Raw genomic sequence first — 20,821 nt, forward strand, 5'->3', positions numbered from 1 at the left:
GAGAAGTTGAACTCCGACTCTAACAATAACAATGTTTACCTCTGTTTCGGAAAATAGGGAGGGGTAAATAGTGCTAAGTTGAGTTGAGAAACTTTCTTAGTAGTTTTTCTAAAATATTCTATCTAAAATCCGAGCCAATAACACGTCTATTTTTCACTAAACTCCCCTAAAACAGGTCAACATATTCAAAGTCACAGCTCAACTAACCAGAGCTTCACTATGCCTTGCCTTCGGACACACGCAGGAAAGATTTGCAACACAAGAGAAGAACACACAGGGCACCGACGGGAATCGAACCCACAACAAGAAGATGAAGTTTCTACCACAGAGACATAGAGGCTCCAATTGAAAACAAACTTTTTTACGTACATAGCATTCGATTTTAGATTAACAATTTTTTTGATGTGCTGAGCAAAATGAACTTCGGTTACATTTGGAAACAGGCACCGGTCACACCTGTGCCACCGCAAGCGGTCGAAACGGTAGAGCCTCTATATGAAAACGCATGCGATGGCACCGGTGCAACCTGTGCCTATTTCCGAATGTATTTTTTTTTTTTTTTTTTTTTTTTAAGATCTTATGTCAAAATCATTTATATGCAAATCAATTTGAAGGATCTTTTTAACAATAAAGGCTGGCAACTCTATCTATCTGTTTAAGATGTTTGCTAACCCTAACACATCGTTCACGATGGGTGTTTAATTTGATTTCTAAGTAAATAACAAAAGTCCTTTTCGTAAGTAATTTTCGTTTTCCTTTGAGTTTTCAGATGTTGATAATATCTTATTCTTTGATTTGAACAAATCTTCCAAAAGCCCAACTTGTTTATGGTAAATTCAAGTATTAGTCCAAAAAAAAAAAAAAAAAAAAAGGTTGAATCTCAATGTGTATCAAAGATCACGTATTGCGCATACTCCTGTTTCAAATAATAACATAACTAAAATGTTTTCTAAACTATGTGTCGACTTGCAACCCACTGATATAGATATTCGGTACGTCACGATACGCGAATGATAATTTTAGTTTTACAGAGAAGGTTTTTTGAAACTTGTTTGGATTTCTAAAACAATTTTTCAATTAAGAAAATCCTTGAAAAAAAGTTAAAGGAAATGAAAAGGAGTTTTTAGTGTGAAACTACACAGGAGAAAAACTCGTGTCTTTAAATGTTAATTACTACTTTTTGAGCTCATGTTTCATAAATAAATCTAGTAAAATTTCATTGAAGTGATTTTCAATAGAATTAATCTTCTAAAATGATAAATTTTCCTATTGGCTATAATAAATATTTTTCTACTTTTGGTATATTTTAAGTCGACTGTTTGAGTAATAAACCACAAGCTTCGTTTAAACAGTACGAAAGAAAAGTCTTCTTATTCGCAGCTTTTTAACAGTTATAAGTAAGTAAACAATCCCACTTCTAAAAACGTTGTTTGGTTGTAAATGTTTAAGTTTGAAAATCTGTTCTGTAGTATGCTTTCAAGCTATCACTGGCCTGAAATAAAATGCCCGAATTCCAATTAACCGATATAATGTCGGAGCTTTGTATTCATATGCATGTCACTTACTCTAATGTTTCAATTGTATTCATAGAAATAAATAACATATTTAAGTTACAAAGAAGGGAAAAAAAAAGAAAAGCTTATCAGATGAGGGATGATATTTCTAATCGAACGACTGGCAGTCATAAGTTAGACTAATGCCAGTAAAAATTTAAAAGTAGATTGGCCAAAGGTAGGCGGGGGATACATCTACAATGGCTACAAGGTGGATTATCAACCTTTTTCTTCCCTCACGTACCCTACTGATTTGTCTCTTCCTTCTTAGCGTAACCCTACCCCCCCCCCCTCCCATCAATCCAACGCAAAAAAAAAAATTCCACTGCTACCTTAATTTGATAGAACTCTGAAGTTATGAGATACAAATCAACAACGAAACTGAAGTTTTTTTATGCAGATTGTTGGTGTAAATTCCACATCAACATATCTAGGTAAAAGATTTTTTATCACTAATTCTGCAAAAAATAATGGATGAAGCAAGCGAAAACTGTTATTAGGAATAAATTAGCCATTTAAAAAAAATCATAAATTAAAAGCATTTACTTTATTTCTCATACAAACCCTCACACTGCAAAGGGAGTACACTCAGGGGCGTGCACGGGGGGGGGGAAGAAGGGAAATCTGTTGGCCCGAACCTGAAGAAGGCCCGGGATTTTTAATGAAGGGTGAAATATATCTAGGGAAGTAGGGATAAACAATATGAAGGGGGGCCCGTAAAAGTCATTTGTGACGGGCCCCAAAATTTCTGTGCACGCCCCAAGTAAAAGCCACGCAAGTTCAATCGGATTACAAAAAGAACCATTCCCACTTATATGGAAATGCATTAATTTTTCACCCCCTCCCCACCCACCCGTATATTTGCCACCCTCCCCCTAATGATGGGCTTGAATTTAACTGCATTATGTAGTAGTCGAGAAAAGGCTTAATTTCTACCAAACGAAGTGCAGGCGCCCTATAATCCTCGCAATTTCTTTTCACACTTAAACAGCCGGAATTTTGCCTGAAATGTTAAATTTACGTGAATTGAAGTGCAGGAGCTTAACTCCCGTGAGCTCCTATGCAAATCAAATCTCGAGTCGGGTCAATGTTCTTATACTTAGTGCAATGAAACAAGGATTTAACATATTTAGAATCTTTATAGGGTATTTTGTGCAATGGATTGATACGTCCAATAATACAAGGATTCATAAAGCGGCTTAGGTCTCAAATTGAGCTAATGGCCTGAAAAGTTGAAAAAGCACTTAATTTAGAGCTATTTACTAAAACATTTTTTATTTCGAATGAATTGCTAAAAACCCACTTTCTGTAGAACATTCGCTCATTGTAAATGTAGGAAAGAAATCTGTGTCAGTTTGTCTTTCTGAATTGCAAGTCACGAATGCAGAACAAGCCATCGCTGTCAAGCAATTTATATAGTAGCGCGACTAATGCAAGCAATTTCTTCTTCAGTGCTCTCTTTTCTCCAACTTACTGCTGTGAAAATGGGAAATTATAATCTGTTTGCACGATTGGCACGTATCAAAGCTCCACTTTTATGAAGTTAAAATCGCATTCGCCTCAACTGCAGGGGCGTTCACCTAGGTGTGAAGGAGGGGGGGGGGGGGGGGTCGTGGCACAGACTGCGACATTGAAGTTTTTAGAGGGGGCTGTTTTAAGAGCTATTTTTCTCTTTTTAGGGGGAATCTTGCTTTTTGGGGTTCTTTTTGATATTTAGAGGGGTTGGCACTCCAGTCACATGCATCTGAATTCCCTCTTTTCTCAGCACTTCGATAGAGTTCGTAACTTAAAACATTGTAGTTAGATTTAAATTGAGGCAGTGAAAGCAAAGGGATGCAAGTGGACATTTTCAAGTTTTGGTCCTTAGGTAGGCTTTCAGTGAGTTTTTCTAAATCATATTGTATAGCAGTACCTACCAGGGTTACTAGTACTATCTCTTGCACCAAAACAGAGGTTCGCCTACTATTTGTACTGACCATCTCCAAATTTTTTATTTTTGGCACCTAACATCATTTTGCCTGCCCCACTGCCTCAATTCTGATTAGTCCACTGAGTCTCTAATATTTGATAGGCATCGGAGACTAAATTTAAACTTGTAATTACATTATCCTGGTATCTAGGAGAAACTTTCTTTTTTCACATGTGTTTTTGAACCACCCTTGCTGTAGGTGCTATAGAGTAAGGAAATTAAACAAAGGGCCTATTTCCCCAAAAGCCATAGCCAGGTCCTGCACTCAGATGCTGAATTTTGTGCTTGAATACCTCCCCTACAAGGTGTTAGAATGAAACTCACAACAGCAATCTTCATCCTAAAAACATAATTAAAAAGAAACTTTATGAAGGAATTTTTTACATCCCTTTCATTGTAAAAGTACTTACATCAAGCAGGAAAAAAAGTCTTATCTTTTGGTTTGCATGGAATCGAAGAAGTGCAAGTGTCCCACCCAAAAGAGTTGCATTATTAATACGTTCATGAATCATTAGTAGTGTCTTAAGTGTTTTGGAAATCGATTAAGTAGAGTAGAGAAAAAGCAGGATAACAAGACAGGGGAAATAAGCGAATGCATTTTCGAAAAAAACTTTGAAATTTCTACTCATGGAGATAACGCTCTGCCGCGACTTCATTAAGTTGAAAAAGCAGCCTGGAAACTCTTAATTACATTTATCTTTCATAAAAGACATGGAGACACTTTCTATTTTGAGCTTTATAAAAGAAAGTACATTTTCATCTGGGGGGTTATATTATATTATTACTCTGCTTTGCTGAGTTTAAAAATAAACTATGAATTGATTTTTAGTACTTAAATACTGATTATTAAAATCTAATGCTTTTTTCTTTGATAATTCAACTAAAATTAACTTGAAAAATTTATGTATCTCCCTTCCCACACTATTTCGCACTGTGATCCTTTGTCAGGGAAGAATTTGCAAGAAAGGCTCTTAAATCTATAAATTACAAAGTTCCCGATTAACCGGCCACCGTTTAATTGGATCTAAGCTTTGACCAGCAGTAATAATTTCTGGAACAAAAAACTGAGAATTGTAAGAAAATTTAAATTTGCACAATTATGAATTTTGATTACGAAACGAAAGGTTCATGATGGCCCAACCATAGACGACAATGACCCCGTCATTTCAAATAGAGGCCCATCATTTAGGGGAGTCAGGAGGGGGAAATTGACCCCCTGGCTTTGAGAAATCAATGCATTGGGATGATTCCAGGTACAGTTTGGACAAGGTTTTCCCTGTAGTTTCATATACAAGCCGATAGGGGCTGAAAGTTAGGTTTGCTGGCTAAGTGAAAGTACTTGACGCGTGTGATTTGGTTAAAAAAAATATATTTTTCTAATTTCCTTTTTAATTGGTTTTTTAATGAAGTTTACCAGTCAAGTGTGGGACACACTTTCGGACATGTGCTTGAGTTTTTTATTCTAGCAATATATCATTCGAATCTGTTGTTGCAAATTTGATAAATATATACTTTGCATGCCTACTAATTTTTTAGTGTTAGTTTTAAAAAGCAACAAATAGTAGGATATTCCAAAGACAATCGGACATTTTGTCTCATAAGTGTCAAAAAAAAACTTCTGGATAGACATTCCGATTATACCTCTGGCAGTTTCAGTGGGTCAAGGTTCACTTTTTTCGGTGGAGGCACCATGTGAAACTAGCAAAACATTTTTCATTTTGCCAATTCTTGCCTAAATGATCTAATGATGACATCGCATTATCCGTTGCATCATTTGGAATTCTAGCAATATATCTAATATCCCCGACGGCATGGGTGCAGTAACTTTACTGGATGGATGCAGAACAGCTTAATCAGCATTTAAGCTGCCACTGAATATTCAAAATAACCAGACGCAGTGTACATCAAAAGGTAACGAGGCACTCAGTTACTCTCTTCAAGTGATTTCAGACAAACATTTCCGTCATTCTACATTTAAGTCACTGATGAGATTAAAGTTTACTTGAAATCCCCGCCACTGTATCGTAATGTTGAAAAGGTCCACCTAAAACATATACGTCCAAAAGCTAAAAGATCAATTTGCTGACAAATTCTCGAACCCATTGTCAAATATCGAAGAATGAAAATTTGCCGTCTATGAAAATTTTGAACGCATAAAATTGCTCACTAAATTTCAGCACAATCGTTGACTCGAGAAAATGATCTCATTGACCGCGATGTACGCGCACAATACATGCGTGGCTGGCAGAAAGAGCCAGATTTGGCAGCAAAAAATGTGGTGGTTGATTTATAAATACGACCCTTGATCGAGATACGACCTGGCGACTTGGTATCATACAAATCGATCGATACAGTTTGCGATTCTGATGAAGCTGTAAATTATCCAACAAAGTTTTTGAATCCTAGAAATAATTTATGTGGCAGAAACAAGGCTTGCCGGGTCAGCTAGTAAAATATAAATAAATATATGATTAAATCCTATACTCGCTTTGCCCGAAGGCACGTTTTATTTCAATAATTATAACCATAAATTTAAAAAGAAACAAACGAAATGACTATAGCAGTTTGTAGGTGGATGGGGTCTGAATAACGTAATACTATTGACAATAAAAAAAATAAGCTGGTCTTCGACTAATCACAAGTCACAAAACTTCATTTTTTCTTAGTAATTTATCATTTTTTTTTCATTTTAAGCTTGGTTACGCCATACTGCTTCACTGCTGCTTCGCTGGGACTGATTAAAACTCGGGGATGTTCATGTAAACTCGACATACGTATGCATCGCCGCTTACACACCATGGGGAGGGGGCATGCGAAGGCCTACCCGCTTTGGGTCACCCTCCCCTACCCTTTGCCCCCCCCCCCCCCCGGAAAAATGCGAAGTGCTGGTTTTCTCGGAGAAAGAGTAAATGCATTGGAAATGGCATTCTACTGTTTAGAACTGGCATCAGCTTTCTACGTTGATGTGGTGACATATGAAGCAAGTTTTGTCGAAATCTCAACTTTCAGCAGAAAAAAAAATTACATTTTTTAACATTCAGTTTAATGGTATGCAAAAACCTTTTTGAATAAATTTACTCGCTTGAAAAAATGCTTCTTTTAATTACAGTTAAAATGGTTACAATTTTTTAAAGTTCGCTTTCATTTTTCTTTTCCTCTCCTCTTTAATCAGGATTTCGCCTAACTGGAGTTTCCTCGGTCCCATTTAAACCGGTTAATCGAGCGTCTGTTGTATATAATGTTTAATGAAATTTTTAAGGATGTGACGTTTATGAACTAAAAGAAGCTACTCAAAATGAATGATTCAGTACAAGCTCCTGGAACAGTCCAATCTGAAGAAGCACAATCTCCCCCGTCCTTTCGAACACTGTACCCTACTCCCCCCCCCCCCCCAATAATACTCTTGCCACACTTCGTTCATTTTAACGGGGAACGATTTAGAACAGTGTTTCTTAAATTGTGCTCCTCTCGGAAACCTACAGATCCATGGAGATCACTCAGGGGCTCCACGAAACTTGAATTCCTTGTTTTTAAATTGGTGCCTTTTAAAAATAAGGTTTGAGCGAAGTTTTCAATCACTCTTCCGAATGAGCTGCAGAGAAAATATCAAAATTATGAATTAAAAACCAATGTATTGGCAATATACGATTTTGAACTTTGTCAAGTATAGAATATGAAACTTTAATTGAAAACTTGATTCATCCTTCCAACAGACATTTAAATTAATGCTGTCATTGGGATTCTGGAGCGGTTTAAAAGATGAAATATTTTTCAAATTGTCACAAATTCGCCATTTGTACTTTTACATTCTATAACTACATAAGAGTACATGTATAAAACGATATTTTCAACTCTTGTGTAAACAAAAATAACTAAATACAGCAACAGACTTACTAAATCTAACATAAGATTTTAACTTTCATCCGTAAAACCTAATATTTAGTACATCAGTGGATAATTAAATCAGTATCACTCGTTCAAATTTTGATTGACATGAGTTTTTGAAATCAATTAGATTTTTTTTAATTTTAAGAGTTTTTAAGTACTAATTTGGATTTTTTTTAAACAAGAGTAAACTTTTTTCAGTATGTTACATTCAAACACCACTACTGAAGGGGGGAAAAAGGGGGGGGGAGTTCCACGAAGAAAGTGGGCATTTAAGTTCATTCATTTTTACTTTTATTAGTCTTTATTCTGTACTATAATTAACAAACATTTGTTTTCTATTTCATAATGAAGCATTTGGCATCAATTGCTGGTTGCTGGTCAACTTTTCGTTTACGTCGGTAAGTTAAAGAATTAAGTTTCTTTTTTTATGCTGTCCGGGTTTTTGAATTATTTTTAACTTAATTTATAATTTTTAATTTAACTCGTAAATTAACTTTTAAAGATTTAACTTTTTAAATGAACGAATTCATTAAAATGAAGGAGTTCAGTGTACAGGTAAAAAAAATCCTCCAATTGCAAAAATCATAAAAAAGAAAGACATTGCCAGTGCCTATAAATTATCATGAAGGTTCATTGCAAAATGAACATTGCAAAAAAGTAGAAATAAAAATGAAATGCATCAAATTAAAGGTAATTAGCAGTTAGTCACGATGCGAAAAGAGACATTAGTAGCACGTGAGCCACAGCCAATTGCGTGAGGTGGGACAGTTGTAATGTCGCAGTAGTGAATTTAAAAACCTGGATAAAAAATGTTCAAATCCAAGTGAAATATGACTTGAAAGTCAGATTCCATAAAGCACACCCGCCGTTTATAATTTTTCTGGGGGGGGGGGGCAAGGACGTAGCCAAGGGGGGGTCCATGGGGTCCGGACCCCCCCCCCCCTTCCCGAAAGAACATTGTCTGCTTTTTCTCGGTTGTTGCACCTCACGTCAACAAAAATTTTCCAGAGAGAAATTTTATGAAACCCGGTATTTTCCCCTTAAATATTCCCATTAATCAGCAGTTTTCCCGCATCCGAGTCGATTCAGAACACGAGAACCTCGTGCAATAACTGCAGTTTCCCAGTTGCCGCCTGTCTTTTACTGTGTTGCGTACTGCGTCCGAAAACGAAGAATTTCCGTATTCTTTCAACCCAGCAGGGTTGTGACCTTGAAATTCGGCCCCTTTCCCTCAGTCCACCAGATTGCCATCGGCAAAGTAATTGTCAACAAACATTCCCCAGTCTCTTTGGGGTGGTTTTCTTTCTTTTTTTTTTTTTTTGTTTCGACTCCTTTCCCGTTTGGAATTGATTTCCTAGACACATGCTGCACGAAGGACAGCCAGAGTGAGGTGCATCCCTGGTGAATCAGTAATTGAAATTCCTATTATTTTCTGTTTTAACACACAGTATCTTTCTACCACACACTTACAGGAAACATATCTTGAACGAAATTGTAATCAGAAGAAAATTAAGTTTACGCAAACTAGGTAAGTTGTAGTGTTTCCTTTTAAAGTTTTCTTAATAATACGAGCAATTTTATGTGTTAATTCGTTTCCCCATTTAAAAACTAAGTTCAGACAGCAACGAAAAAGAAATTCTACACATTTCGCGTGTCTGAGGATGAGAAAAAAATAAACATTAATTATTAATTAACTAATTTTTGTTCTTTATATTTTTGGTATGATTCATTTCAGATTTATTTTATATTTTGATTAATAATCCTATTTAAACTTTTAGTTTATTTTTAACAATAATAGATTAATTATCTCCCCGAAAGCTTACAACTTTTAAACTGTAATCCTGAAAAATTCCTTTTTTTTTTTTTTTTTTCGAACATTTGTGTCTTATCTTTAGCACAAACTAGATTTTTACGGATGTTTTTCCACTCAATATTTAAACATGACCGTGTAACATATTAAATGTCCAAAAAGTATTTTTGTTTGAAGGTAAAATAAGTGAATAAATAAAATTTGAAGTTGTTGCAACGAAATTACTTTTCGCTGTATCAAAATTTTATAAAGCGAAGAATGAAACTGAAAATTACTCAAATATTTTACTGTGATCAGTTTATGAAATTGCAAGTTCGGCCATATAAACACATGTAATTTAAAAGTAGTTATTTGAAATTCGTACTTTTAAATCTTACTGAATTGTGAGTCTATGGTCCCAAGAGAAGAGCGGTTAGTCATTTTTAACTGAAGAAAAAAATCTTTCTTCGATGTTGTTCCGTTTTTCAAGAGAAGCATATTTGTATTTGCTTCATTGGAATAAATTATCTAATCGTTATTTACCGCCATTGTACTGAGGATTTATTTACTAAGCATCTATGCATCCATCATTAGTAAATTGCGATGGTAGCATTAAATGTAACAAAAAACGGACATGTGCATTTAACTATAAATTGGTGAAAATTTCTGCTATTTACTGAGTTACAAGCAAATTAAAAAAAGGTGAATGCGAGGTAAATTTTCTTGTGTTTTTCACTTCTATATTAGATTTCTTTTTAACTCTTAATTTCTTCAAGTTAAAATTTTTTGCTATTTCTTGCAATAGAATATGTTTTACTAACATGACATAAAAGAAAGAAAAAAAAGTCAATACCTACGTTATAAAATATGATATGCTTTCGAGAATACAGGATGATTACAAAATTGCTTCTAAAATGGAAGTTATACCAATTTGAAAATGAGAGAATCAGAAGTGTTATTGTTATTTGAATTTTGGAAGGTAGATTTAAATCATTACTGGATTTTTAACCACAATCATTCTAAGAATTTTTTACAAAAGATTGTCTTTAGACTTTGGAACATCAGATGACTGAGGAGCAAAAAATTTACAAACAGAGGCTATAAGAAACTTATAAGTTTTGATTCCAAAAATTGGCTAGCTTTATTCATTGCATATAGTTGAAAATGTATCTAAGTTGATGCTACGGTATTATCGCAATCTCAAACGGGACGAAGATTACCTTAATGATCAAAATTTGACGTTTGACTCCAAATTATGAAATTTTCGAGTCTGACACTTGCTTACTGCTAATAAAGACAGTAAAGTAACCAGGTTATAATCAAATATTGTCACGATAATTCGTAATAGAGCATATTGCCATTTTCCCTGTAGTTGTTTACAATTATATTTTTTATTTGAAAAAGACTGAAGTACAGAAGTTGTTTTGTATCAGCAGAATAAACAGAACTCGTGTTTGGTGGTGAGATAGGTGGGTGCGATGCCTCCTCTTGATCTTTTAAATGAAGCATCAAATTGAAAACATCAGAGGAAAATCGCCAATAATGTTCAAATCATTCATGACCTTATAAAAAACATTTATAAAAAGCAATCATTTGCATTTTTTCCAAAATGTTGTTAAAATAAAAATACGCAGATGCTTAGTTTCATTCATTATACATTCCATTACTCGATAGGTAAAAGATCTCTCAGGTAGTCGTTTGGCTTGACAAAATTGAACCCCTAGTGCAGTTTCGCATCGAAGAGAGCTCAAGTGTCTCCATCTGGTGGAAACTCGGCATCAAAATTTCTTGTGCCAGTCACATCTGCGCCTTAATGGTAGCATTTGAAAGACTAGATGCCACATCGGTGGTTCGCACTAGGTCCGAAAAGGCTAAAGCCTCTTAACGAAGCCCCATTAGAAAAAATAATACCATAGCGGATCCTAAGATAGCTTATTTTACCAATTCGTTGCAAAAAAAAAATAATAACGATTAAAAAAAAAAAAAAAAAGAAACGGCAATACGCCTTTTTAAAAAAAGATTCCAGCAAAGGAAGTCTCCGTCCATCAAAGAGATACAATTGTTTGTTCAAGATTTTAAATGATGGTTAGAAATGATAATTAGAAAACGGATAAAATTAGAAATTTCATTCAATTTCATATTATCAAAAGAATGTTATAAACGTAGATAAATAAAGAACTAGTTCAAGCTTTTTAAATGAAACCTTGCTAATATTTTCGTCGAGAGGGTGGTTGAATTTTGCCAGAAATCTTGATCAAATCGGGCAGGGTGGCGGAATTACGTTATTTAGCATTCATACAGTTATACATTCGACGCGATAGATATAGATTTCTTTATTTTTTCAAATAAAATGACTTGTACATATTTTGTTGAAATATATTACAAAGCTGTAATATTTTATTAAATTATCACCTGCATTTTCCAAGTAATCCCTAGAACAGTTTTCGTTTTCCGATTTTTTTTTATTGTGACTTTTTTATTAATAGGAATTATACTATCCCTCATTTTCAAAGCATCAGGACAGAGGAAGCTTATGTGATGGAATTTTTCTATCCATGTTTGGAAACTTAGTATGGGATAACTTTTAGTTTAACGTTAATTTTATAAACTGTCAATAATTTCTTTGCCACTTAATGTAAAATTTTTGTTTACTAATTTTAACAATTGCTCCATCAATTATTTAATTAATTTTAGTTAATTATCATATTTTAATAATTAGTTTTAATTGGATTTATTTTTTTAACGTGAATATGAGCTACTAATTTTGCTTTAGCATGCTTCCTCTTTTGAAGCTCGCTCAACCTTGGACCCCCCCCCCCCCCTTAACAAAGTTCTAGCTACGTGCCTGGGGGAGGGAACAAAAGGTGTACACTCGATGCAAATTTTACCACAAAACGTGCCCACTTAATGGTAAAAACATAATTTTTTCGAAGCCTGGGTGGTGGGTAATGGCTCCCTATGACGCGTCTGCCATAAAACAGCCCTTAGGCTTTGAGGGGAGAACATTTATTGTTATAAGTTACTTTCCAAATGTACTAAAAAGTAATAAGCGTGAAAAGTGTTTTAGTATTGGGGTAAATAATTCACTATAATGGGAGGTTTAAGGGTTGAGATTAGCAAAATTTTTCAGAATACAGCTTAAAAAGTTTCTAAGCCAAAAATGAAACCTCGAATCTGAAGCATGAAATTAGTAAATCAAGTTTTTCAGTTTCGTATTAGGCTGTCATTGAATAGTGTTTAATTCTTGAAAGCCACAATGACACAAGGGGAAAAAGAAAATTGCGTCTAGCGCGTTTATATGGACCTTTTCTACTGAGGAAAAAACCTGCTTTTAACCACATTCCTGTTATTTCCCGAGTAAATGTCTTTCTTCCTCCTGCTATGGACTGGAGTAAATGCGGGGTTTTTACCCAGAACGCACTTCGCGAAACGAGTTTTACTAGCTTGGTATAGCCGCTAAGGATCCTAGGTAAAACATCTTTCTCGGATAAGGGTACGAGCTCTCTTTGCGTGTCAACTGTGCTTTTTTTTTGTCGGAATTAAAGCTGGAAAATGTGAGATACAAAAGTCTCGTGTAAATGCGACTAATGAGAAGTTCTAGCTGCGCTAGTGTCTGGTGCGAAGCTGGAAATTCTAAATTATCTCAGAACTGCGAAATTTAAACGCGTAGAAGTGTATTAACGTTGTGAAAAAAACATTTGAAATAAGAAAAAGAATTGTTTAAGTCTGAAGAAATTTTTTAAATTTTTTCTTCAGCACAGCACTGTAGAAGCACGCTGTATAGTGGAATACACAATATACCTAGTATAAAAGCATTCTTCTCAACTGCATTTTTTCTCTTCAACAAACGGAAGTACCATCCCCCGTGTGCATGCTTTTAGTGAGTTAGTATAGCATAGGGTTATAAATAGCTAAATATATAAACTAAGACAGGCCCGTGTTCAGAATTTCATAAAGGGAGGGGTTCTGGTTTCAATGTTTTACCATTCTTACCTGCACTATCAGAAAAATACAACAGTGGGTCAAATAGTTCATTTCTGTTTAATGGCTACAATGAGGGGAATAGCGGTGTGTGGGGGAGGAGGAGGTTCAAATTCGCAGAAGATGAGTTTTTAAGTGATATATTACCAATTCTATTATTGTACATTTTATATACAGTAAAGCCTAGTTTTTATTCGGCTCATGTTTATCCGGATCAAATTTGTACAGTTAAAAATATATATTTACTTAAATAATAATTTAAAACTGGGAGTGTAAAACAGTGGTGCCACTAGAAAATAAGTTTTAAGGGAGACATGTTGATAAAAAATCTAACCTGATAAGGGGAATCGGAGGTTCTCCCCCGGAAAATTTTGAAGTTTTTAGTATTGAAAACGGAATTTTAGACGGTTGGCTCCGCGGAAATTTGTAGAAATTAAAGGCGTAAAACGTGATTATAGGCCATATTTATTGACGTTAGGGTAAGGAATAGGGCTCAGGGACTCTCCTTGATCTTTTTTTTCTTGCAAAATTGATAGAAATTTATTTCTCCTTTCCTTTTCAAATTTTCTAAATTGAAGTTCCAAAAACGCATTTGCAGACAAACTTTGAAGAATTTTACGGGGAGGGGATTTTAAATCTGTTCCCTGGATTTTTCTAAAAAATCCTAAGAAACTTAAGCAGTATCCTAATATATTAGAAACGGGGGAGGTTCAGAGGTTATTCCACTTACGTTTTTAGTAAGTTTTGTTTTAAAAACCTAATTTTTGATGATATTAAAAAAAGGCGGTTCGAGGACCCTTGCTCGAATTTTTTCTGAAACTGGAGTTTTAAAAACGCAGTTGTACGACCATATTTGGAAACATTAGGGCGCTTTCCACACTGAAACAAAGCCAAACCCGAGTTAAGGTGATTTTTACAATTTTAAGCGATGTTGTTAGATATTCGAGGGCTTTTTCTGGAAATTTTGCAAAACTGAAGATCTGGAAACAAAATTTGAAATGCTCCATAATGCTATTGGCATGGGGCGGGGGGGGGGGGCGGAGGAGCAGCACTTTGAAAAAGACTTTCTTACTTTCAGACAAACTAGAAAAAAGGAAAAAATTGCTGGGAAACTTCAAAAATAATGTTTTGTTTTTTTAAATACTATAAACAGACTTTTCAACATTAAAGTTAGTTTTAAATCAAATTTACTTTTCTTTGGTTTTTATTATGTTTCTCCAATGGGAGGGGTTTAACCCCTAAAACCCTCCCCTTGGACACGGCTCTGAACTAAGTCTGTTGCCGTGCCATCCACTGACAGGCTGTCAACTAATTTCATCTAGGAAAATTTTACCAAATCCCATCATAACCCTGATATTAGGTAGATTGGTTTCATCGAAAGCTATATGCTTTCACATATGTTGGTTCCAAAATATGTATTGCTCAGTTAAGTGAATAAAGAAGTTAACAAGCTAGAGAGGAAAAGTTATGTGCACCCTTTGAAGAGTACTCTAAGCTTTTGTTTGCGCTTTTTCAAAAAAAAAAAAATAAATAAATAAATAATAATGAATCGATAAATAAATGAAATAATAAGTCAGTAAATTAAGGAATGAACTACTTTTTTTTTTGCTTCAATAAAATGAAAAAATTAAATTCATTGATTGTTGGTGTTTGATAATTTATAAAATTTTGAAGCTAGGGAATATATCTCCCGTAATAGTCCAAAAAAGGCTAAATGCAGTACCCTTTAGGCTTTCGCGTACCTCGATTGGGAACCACTGGTCGACAGTCAACACTAAAGGATTCTCAATCGCTAGACCGGCACCAATCCATGGAAAATTTTGACCGGTCAACGGATTTTCATTTAAGTTTTCTGAATTTAAATAGAAAAAATCTTATAAGATATATTTATCGCTATATTTTAGGACCCATAGATTTGGTTGAAGTTTGGCAACACTGGAGTAAACTCGCATTTATCGCTTATAAAGTCTAGCTTTTTCTATTTTTAACTAAACTAGATTTTACAAATGTTTTTGCGCGAGTTTTTTTTTCCACTGGGATTCTTTGTTTCAAAGGTTTATTTTTCATCAAAATACAATAATTGTTTTTTAAAATTAGTTAATGGTGCTTTATACCCCAGAACGTAGTACAAAATCTAGAGTCTCGGAAACTCGACAGCGCGACTTAATCCAGAAACTCACATTCTGGCAGGATGAAAATAGTACCCCGAGAGAAACTCCTCTTTGCTCGCGCATTCCAAACTAACCCGGAAATTTCAGTAACTTGGTTTTTATTATTTTTTGGTCCACAATATGCAGTGACTCAACTGTACTATTAAGTAATTTAGTAGTTTTTAATATCTACTAAATTTGAAGCACCATGCCGTGAAATTGTTTCCCCAATTTTACCCATTATCGGGCCGAAAAAGTTTGAATTCTGGTCGACACGAGAAACTATAAATTTCAACCAACTTCTAGTATCTTGAAACTCTGGAATTTTAAATCTGATGTATGGCCATGAGAATCTTTTGTGATGCGAGTCATTTACCGCTCGACCTTCCGAGTACAGAGATTCGTAAACATGTGAGGGGGGGGGGGAGGAAGGAACGTCACTAAGAACGAAGTCTTTGTTTTTTATCGTTGTGTAAGTTGGGAGGTAGGTAAAGTAACAGGAGCAAAACTTCGCATGGTCGATGAATTCTAATTGAAATATGTGTGTCAAGAGGAGCGTAAAAACAAGAACTTGAAAGATTAAACTAGGAACTTCAGCAAATAAATTGTCTGCATTAGACTAATTGTAAATAAATCGGTTTTTATTCCGACTGACTTTGTAGAAGAATGGAATCAAATAAAATGGTTGAACGTCGGAAAACTCACTTAAGGAAAAGCATGAATAGCTACTCGAATTTACACACATAAAAGAAAAAAACTCTAACGAAATAAAACTACAAAACCATAAAGTTTGCAATCGACTAATTTGCACAAGTCGGAAATTTTTAAATTATTTATACACCATTGTTTGAGGGTAATGCCAGACATGGCAGGGTGATTGCGCTCAAAGTTTGGATATACAGCATTATAATACGACAAAAAGTAACTTGTAGATGCGTGAGCTGTTCACACCCCTACATTGAACGGTACATGAGGCTTTGTGTTAAAACTTTCCCCATATTGAGTACAGCGAAATCACTTTTCGTTGTGTGTTCTGAATTCTCCGTAAAAACATATGTCTACATATCCTATTCGATGGAAAGCAAATTATCTGGTTCATCCTAAGTTATAATCGGATAACTGAGATTCGTCAGTATGAGCTGGTTTCATACTGGCCAGCTAACGGGAGCCACCATCGACTGAATCACCATATTAGACTTAAATGCTCTATAATTTGGGTTACAAGTTACAAAGCACTACAAAAATAAAGGAAGAACGTAGAGCTAAACTAATATTGTGTTTAATAGCCGTACTGAATATTGGCATTTGCAGGCAGATTTGCCGGACATCCCGGATTTCAAGGGACAATCCCGTATTTTGAAAAATTGTCCCGTGTCCCGAGGAGCTTCCATAAGGGACGGCTAAAATCCCGTATTCTAGCTGATAACTATTTTTTGCAGAACGACACTATAAGGGAAAAAATAAAGTAAAACAAAAAATGTGAAATAATGAGCGATAAGAAAATCATGTGGCAGAAAACGCAAAAATTATTTTCCTTTTGACTTGGTTTTTGTTTTGGCGGCAGACCATGATGAACCGAATAGTTGCTTTGATCATTGACTAATGTTGGAAATATATATCTGAGCATGCGTCGTTAATCGCAAATGTAAACTTTTTTATACTTTGAGGTTTAATGCTTTGTTGCGATTGATTTTTTTTTTTTTTCAGATTTATGATGAATAGACGTCTCAAATATCCCTCCCCCCTTTTCACTCCTAGAAGCTGGTCTCGTATTTACTGTTCATAATTCTGGCAACCCTTTAATTTGAAAGTAAGAGTGCAAATTTTCCTGCAAGTTTATCGTAGATTAAAATTTTACAGCAAAACTGCCTATGAGATTGCCTGCTGTGCCTCCTTATGCGACTTTACCCCCTAAATTACTGATAACTGCTGTGGGTTACACTCAGTTATTACAGGTGGGGCACGCGTTTGTTATTAGAAGAGATGGTTAATTGAAAATTTCCCTCAAAACAAAACTATTCTGTTTTTAGTAGAGTTTTATTTACGCGTAGTTTATGAATAAAGACTTTTTTAAAACCATAAGTTGTACTAGTGAAATTTGAAAGTGTTTCAGATGTGGCTCTAAACTCACTTTTTATCCTAAGGAGTGCTTCGGTGTAATCCTTTTTTTCCATATGAAAATGGTCCTGCAGCTTTCAGAATAAGTACTGAAATATTTATTTATAATATGCAATAAAGCAAAAATACTACCGAAAATACTATAGTGGGAAAATAAAATGAACTGCCATCGTTACCTGACATTGACGGGGAATTTCATTATTTCATATGTTTTCCAAATTCATTTGTTTACAGTAGCTTAAATGCAATCTCTAATCGCAATTTTAGTTTGTGGTTTTGCATGTTTCAGAATCGCAGCTTCTCTGTTAACTGGAATATACTTATTATTGCACCATACCATTTTCTTTATTTTGATCGCTTGAACATTGTCTATGTGACAAAAAAACTTAAATTTGGTTAATGGGTCCAAAATGTCATCTATATTTTGCTAAAATTAAATTGATTTTATCTACCCCGGATTGAAAATTTGCATACTAGATGGAAAAAGGCAGGGGTGCCCCCCCCCCAAGAGCCCCCTATACCACAAATATCCCCTTCAAACTGAGACCCCAATAGAGAAATACCCCTTAAACACCCCCTAAAAATTTAAATGACGCAGTCTGCGCCATGACCCCCCCCCCCCCCAAGGTGATTAAAACTGCTTGAAGAAACGAAATCTATTTCCAATCTCCTAATGTATAAAACTTTGTTTAAGAAATCTAATAATGGTTATAAAATTGATGCTCAACTTTTGATATCTCATTCATATTTTCTCACTCGAAATTCGTATTTCAGGTTCAACATGAGGACGTCGCTCTTTTTTGTGTTATTATTCTTCATAATATTCACCTTGGCTTACTGTCAGCACTTAGAGGCCTTTATACTAGCGAAAGCTCTGCACAAGAAATCTCGTATCAAGAACAAACTCAAAGACAAAAAAGCAATTAAATACGGCTTGGAAGCTGCAAAGAAATTGAAAAAAGGAACTGCACAAGCCGTCGTTGGTAAACCGTTAATATTGGTAGGCGTCATATTGGGGCCATTAGGTGTTCCCAAAAAGATAGCTGGAAAAGTACTCAAAACGAAGTCTGTGGCTAATAAAGTAAAAGCTGGAGTATTAACCGTAAAAAAACTGTCTAGGGATTCCATTCGCAACGGATAAAGAGATTCGGGTAAGTATGTCTTTCACTTTCTGCCTGGGACGCATAACTCCGATATTCGGTTCAGTAACGAGTCAATAAATAAATCGCTGCCGATTAGGCATCAGAATAGCAAGATTTCTAATAAAATAAACTTTCTAGTTCGTGGCATAATTAGGAGTATCTTTTTATACCGTGAAAGGATTGTTTTTTTGCCGAGAATTAGTGCTTGAATGGAGAAGTTGACCGGAACGGATAGAAAGATTAAGCTATATTTATAGCTTAAAAAAGCAATGGGTTTGCGATATAACAAATTTAAGACAATTGAACGTTGATTCGCGGTGTTTGAAAAATATGCATTTCTCTTGTGTGGAAAAAAAATTAATTCTTTAGGCCTCTGCAGTGGTGGTTTACTAGGGTATAGGCGGCTAATGCTCCAAAAATGTGGGGAGTCGAGAGATGTGGAGGGTAAAGGGGGTGGCACCTAAATTTTTTTTGGAAACTGTCTTATTATTGGATTTAAACATTACCGATAAAATGACCTCTAAAAAATGGAATATGGCCTCAAATCGCGACGGATGACCACTTCCCCCTTCCAATTCAATATTCTATCCTTGTGAAATAACTTTTAGTTTTCACTTTCGTGAAACCAATAGATCCATCATCGTGAGAAAATAATCTTTCAATAGATCTTTAAGTTTTAATTGTGAAAAGCGAGGGGGCAAGGCCCCTTTACTTTTGGAAGCGAGGGGGCACTAGCCCTCCTTGCCCCCCCCCCCCCCTCGAGCTGGCTATGATCTAGGGCGGAAAAGAGTTTGCCCTATGCAGAATTTATTCAGCAGCTCATACCCAGCGCATTTTTGGCATTCTTTGAATTTCACTAACAAAAGTGCTCAAACTTGAATTAAGCTAGGGGACGACTGGGTACATTGAAACAAAATTTGCTTTTTGTCAAATTTTGCTTGTGCAAATGATTGAGTAACTTTAATCTTGAATGTTTCCCCATCTAAACAAATTTTTAATGACTTTTAACTTCTCTTATTCTTAAAAAATAACAAAGTAAACGTCTTAACTGTTTCACTGTACCACATAAGTGGGACAAAATGGTTAGTGCCCTTACGTGCCACCAAGGGTGTATTCATATTAAAACGAAGCGTGGGGGGAGGGGAGAGTCTCCCAGATTTTGGAAACTCTGCAATTATGCATAAGTGCATAAATTTAGTTTCCCTTAAAAAATGCATCGATTATATACCCTTTGCCCTCCCCCCTGGAAAATTCTGAAATGGCGAACCTGGCACTTTTCTAACTTAAGTTTTCATTGTGTAAGTAGGTGTTAGTGAAAAAGCGAGTTTTTGGCGCTGTACTTACCTTGAGTTATCATCATAATTGCAACTGTAACCCAACTAAACAGTAAACACCAGTAACTTACCCATTTCAATTCCTAAGGGAGGAAATATACACTTTCAAAATTAGTTACCAGAGTCGAACTTATCGATTCGTAGAAATTGAAGCAACCGTAGAAAAATCAAATTCTATTTGTCTTTGTTTTAGATAGTTAATTAAAATGTTCAATTTCGGAAAGTGGGGCAGCTGCTCTCCCTGCCCCCCCCCTCTCTGGATACACTCATGTGTGCCACAATACTGTCCCGAAGTTACTTTACATAACTGGTGTGTAAAAACGAATGAACTAAATCATAAATAGTGGCACATGATAAAAACTTCCCCCATTTAGAAAACTTTTAGCACTTTTAACTGTATAGAGGAAATTTAGGTAATGACGCTAAGTGAGCAATCCTACTTATTCAAATATCACAAACATAACTACTGCGGTTGCTATATGGCAACCAATATAGCAAATATCATTGTAAGTGACCAGTAAGAATGTAGTCACTGTCGGAAGCATAGGCGCCCATATGCAAAATTTTTAGGGTGGGCTCATATTTTCCCCATGGTTTAGCAGGATATTTTCCTCATAGAAACTGATTTCAGTACAGATTAGTTATTTAAAAAAATCGAATTTTAATAACTCATTCATTAATGGCTGGAGAAGAAATGTTTTTACATTTTTGCAAGGATAAAAGTACTAAAAGCAATAAAGTGCTAATTTCTAAAGGGAAGGGGGCTTGAACTTGCCCACAGGGATATGGGCGCCCTTGGTCGGAAGTCTACTTTTTGCGACTTCACGTTATTGCCTCAAACGTTTTCAATTGTTTAAAATTCTACCTTTTAGATGAATGCAAATAAATGCTATTTTC

General features: G+C 35.2%; 1 long non-coding RNA gene across 1 annotated transcript in view; it reads left to right on the plus strand.

The window, feature by feature from the left end:
• The window catches only part of LOC129231761 (uncharacterized), a 39,411-nt gene that overhangs the window by 14,957 nt on the left and 3,633 nt on the right, over positions 1 to 20,821 (plus strand). The window contains exon 2 of the long non-coding RNA XR_008581287.1: positions 18,223 to 18,599. This is a non-coding gene — a long non-coding RNA (uncharacterized LOC129231761). The remainder of the gene's footprint in view (positions 1 to 18,222; positions 18,600 to 20,821) is intronic.

This window comes from Uloborus diversus, chromosome 10, assembly GCF_026930045.1.
Source record: "Uloborus diversus isolate 005 chromosome 10, Udiv.v.3.1, whole genome shotgun sequence".
Classification (NCBI taxonomy): domain Eukaryota; kingdom Metazoa; phylum Arthropoda; class Arachnida; order Araneae; family Uloboridae; genus Uloborus; species Uloborus diversus.